This window comes from Triticum dicoccoides, chromosome 7B, assembly GCF_002162155.2.
Source record: "Triticum dicoccoides isolate Atlit2015 ecotype Zavitan chromosome 7B, WEW_v2.0, whole genome shotgun sequence".
NCBI lineage: Eukaryota > Viridiplantae > Streptophyta > Magnoliopsida > Poales > Poaceae > Triticum > Triticum dicoccoides.
In genome coordinates, this window is record NC_041393.1 from 768,518,546 (window position 1) to 768,522,970 (window position 4,425).

The 4,425-nt window shown below is 40.8% G+C and overlaps 1 pseudogene; it reads right to left on the reverse strand.

Moving 5' to 3' along the window:
* Positions 1-2,003: 2,003 nt before the first annotated feature.
* LOC119337715 lies at positions 2,004-4,142 on the reverse strand (annotated as a pseudogene).
* Positions 4,143-4,425: the final 283 nt, after the last annotated feature.

Sequence of the window (4,425 nt, forward strand, 5' to 3'; positions counted from 1 at the left end):
AAAAAACAAAAGAAAATGATAAAAACTTCAAAAATTAAAATCCTTCGAGTTGTAGTTATGTTACTACATCTACAAGTTAGGAAAATTAAAAACATAAATATCGACATGTTTTGCAAAAAAGTGTTATGAAAAAGTAAAACGACTATAACTTTTGCCTACGATGTCGAAAAAACCCATATGATATATCAAAATGTTCAGCACGAAGATGTATTGAAGTATGTTAACTCTACTTTAAGTGCATATTAAGTTTGTCCCGGTTCAAATGAGACATTTAATCCCGGTTGGAGACACAAACTGGGACTAAAGGGCGCTGGTGTGATGCCCTTTAGTCCCGGTTGGAGCCACCGACCGGGACTAAAGGGGTTCTGAAATTTGTTTTTTTTTTCATTTGTTTTTTCTTTTTAGTTTCTGTTTTAAATTGCTTATATCTTTTCGGATATTTGATATTTTTCAGTGATTCTTTTTGCATTAGATACAAATTTTGTCTAATTTCTGTTTGTGCCATTAGTTATGAAATTTGAATGATTTAAATTTGAATTTGTTCAAATTTTCTTCAAACCCTAGATTGTGAATATTTTTCAATTTAATTCTTTTTGCTCCTAGTAACATCTTAGATTGTTGTCATAGTAAGATTTGTTTGGTTGTTTTTAGAATAATTTAAATTAGGATTTTAATTAAAAAAATATTGTTTTTCTTATATTGTTGTTTTAGTTCTTTGATTGTTGTTTTCGCATATTATTAGTTAGTTCTTTCTGTTGACTTTAACATGTTGTAGTATGCTTCTGTTAGACAATAGTAGATAAATTTTATAATTAATTAATATTAATTTTGCTACTGCTTTGTATTAATTGTTGTTTAGCCTTTAATAATAGTTGATAGAATTAGTTTTGCTATATTAAAAAGTAATTATTTTTGCCACTTTAATAAAACGTGACTCTGGCTTGGTTAACCTTAGTTGTGACTCTGGCTGGGACAGTGCTAGCAGATGTAGTCGACGGTAGGATTGGATAGACACCAGCCCGGACTAAAGGGGTTCATCAATTTTCAAACTCTACCCCCCCCTACGCCCCAATTCAAGGATAGCTTGTGGTAAGGCATCGGTTCCCTCCTCTCTCTCTCTCTCTCTCTCTCTCTCTCTCTCTCTCTCTCTCTCTCTCTCTCTCTCTCTCTGCGTGTCCGCGGCCATCGAGTTGTTGTAATTTTTGTGCTGGCCATCATATAGCATTAAACATATTATGTTTCGATTTAGACACCTTGGACCTTACTACACTATCATCATTGATGTTCTTGGCCTTGTTCACCATAAATGTTGTCCCGAGTCATTGTAGCATCAAACACCTCATAGTTGGAGTCGATTTCTAGTCATGAGTTGCAGTTGGGACGTGACACTGCAGTTGCGTCCCTAATGGTAGACATGCAACTGCCCTCCCTGGCAACACACGACTGAGTTCAGTTCTTCTTCTATTGAGATATTCAGAACAGTCAATCTTGACATTTCCATATATAGTAGTACATACTTTGTGCTTAAGGGCCTTTTTTGGTTCGCATGAATAATGAAGAAAAACACAAGAATCTGCTACATTGAGCCCAAAATTCCTACGGAATGGTACTGTAGGAAAGAACAAAAATTCAGATAATAGAAACTAATACAATTTGCTCACATCATACAACTATGTACAAGCCAATCCTGCGCACTGCAAGCACATATACTTCCCAATTATTGGTGAAAGAAAACAAAGATCTGTAGCTTATATAGTGGGAAGCAGATAATTATCATAAAAACAATCAGGTACACTTCATCTTGTGCACGACTTTCTGCTGCATGGCATCAATACAACGGAAGAAAGCAACCCGCCAGATCTTGCAGAAAAACAATGGTCCAAACCATACCCAGAAACCGAAGACAGTTCCAGCAATCACTGAGTAGTACAGCCACAACATTTCATGTTCGTGGTCGCCATCGATTGTTGTTGTACTACTCGAATTGTTTGTGCATGGGATGCTCAATGGAGGGCCACAAAGTCCCAGATTATTGCTGTAGATCGATGGATCCTCAAGTGTTTGGAGCTGACTGCCCGTAGGTATCTCTCCAGACAGAAGGTTTTTGGAGAGATTGAGAGCAGTGAGGAACATCAAGTTTGAGACACTTGAAGGAATAGGACCGGATAATTTGTTCGAAGAGAGGTCAAGAGATTCTAATGACTTTAGATTGCCAATATCCTCGGGGATACTACCAGACAAATTACTTCTTGAAATATTGAGTAACCGCATGGCTTTGAGACTTGCCAGCTCTGAAGGGATCTCACCGGATAGAGAATTACCAGAGAGATCAATACCAGTCACAAATGCATGCCTTCCCTCAAAGGTGTACTCCCGCCCCTTCCAAATAATGTCCATGCTGCCATTGTAAAAATACCAATATCTATAGGCGGTAAATACTATGTCGATTGTTACAACTGGTAGCATCACCGATGTCTGACTCACCAAGGAGAAGTTAACCAAACTTTGTGGTATGGAACCTACAAAATTATTTTCAGCAAGATCAAGCAGTTGGAGACGGGGAAGTTGTGATAGTTGCTGCCAAGGAATACTTCCATAGAACATGTTTGCTCGCAGGCTGAGAATCCTCAATGAAGGATTTCTTTGCCCTATCCATGGAGGAATTACACCAGAAATCTTATTGTTCCCGAGATCCAAACCAACAAGGCTTTCTAAGTTCTTCAACACAGCTGGAAAGCAACCTGTGAAGTTGTTGCTTGACAAGTGCAGTGACCTTAGTGAAGAGTTATAGGAAGTTGAGCTTGGAACTTCCCCAACAAAAGCATTGTGTGACAGATCCAAGGTTTGCAAATCTTTCAAATTCCAGAATCAACCAGGAAGATCTCCAAACAGCTCATTGTTTGATAGATCCAAGAGCTGCAGAAGTGTTAATCCACAAAAGGCAGACCATGATTCTCCCAAGAAGTTGCTATTGTCGGTATCGTTGGCAACCTTGACAACCGGCAACTGCTTGCTGTCAAGATTTAGAATGGTACCCGTAGACTTGTTGCTAGACAAGCCAAGAGCAACAAGATTTACAAGCAAGGAGATAGTTTTAGGAAGCTCACCCTCTAGATGGTTGGAGCTGACGTCAAGGAATTTCAAAGATGTTGCATTACCGATATCTGATGGCATAATTCCAGTAAGGTGATTTCTCGACAAGAACAATGCTTGCAAATTTCTTAAGCTCCCTATCTCCACCGGGATCGAGCCAATAAAGTTGTTGCAATGGAGGGCAAGATACACTAGCTCCTTGCACTTGCTGATATGCGACGGGATGCTTCCAGTTAAGAAGTTTCTAGATACATCTAAATACTGAAGCTTTGTCCAGTTTGTAAACATCTCTGTCGGGATGGTACCATTGATACTATTTCCTTCCACTTAAATTCCTAACAGTGTTTTTATCCTGGCAAAAGATGGTGGCAAACTCCCATATAACTGATTGTTTGATAGCACCATGAACATAAGACTAGTAAGGTTCCCCAGCTCAGGTGGAAGAGTAGAAACCAGACTAGTGTTTACAATGTGGAGCATCTGTAGCGACTGAAGCTGCCCGAGTGAGGCTGCGATTGAGCCACCAAGTGGATTGTTGTACAGTTCAAGAATTCCCAACCCAGATATCACCCCAGCTCCTCTGGGATTCCTCCTGTGAGCTTATTTGCAGAGAGCCGCAGTGCCTTGAGGTTTTGGAGCCTTGAGAATGATCGAGGTATGGAGCCAACAAAATTGTTGCTGCTCAAGTCCAGAATGGTGAGTGTGAGGAACTTGGATATGTTTGGTGGGATGGCGCCAACAAAATTGTTGTTTTTGAGTTCAATCATGGTGAGGTTCCAGAACGCTGGGGAATACAAGTCATTGAGCGTACCATTGAGGCCGGCGTTGGGAAGACTCAGCTCTGTGATGACATGTCCGGCAGCATCACAGGTGATGCCGAACCAAGAGCAGGTGGAATTCACGGTCGACCATGAGGACAGCGAGTTGGCGCCAACCAAAGTGGACTTCCATCGGAGAAGTGCTTCCGCTTCGGCTTCCGGCTTGGTCGCCTTGGATGCGCATACTAGCAGGAGAAGTGAGACATGGAAGAGTTTCTGCATTGGTGCCATTGAAGTGTTGGGTAAGAAAATGGCAAGCTGCAGAAAATTTGCAAGTAGCTAGAGCTCGCATAGAGATAAAGAGGTTGCTGCACAAGACGCAAATAAACTCTTGGGTATCGTAATTCTCAGCCTCACGGGGAAGTGTCTGTGCTTTCTAGAGAAAAACTACTAGTCTGTACACGGTCATAGGTGATGACTGATGACTATGTGTGTGGTATACACCCACCCAAACCAGCCAGTCAGATGCACGTCTCTTTAGAAACCAGATAGCCAGCAATGTCTAGGATTGAAA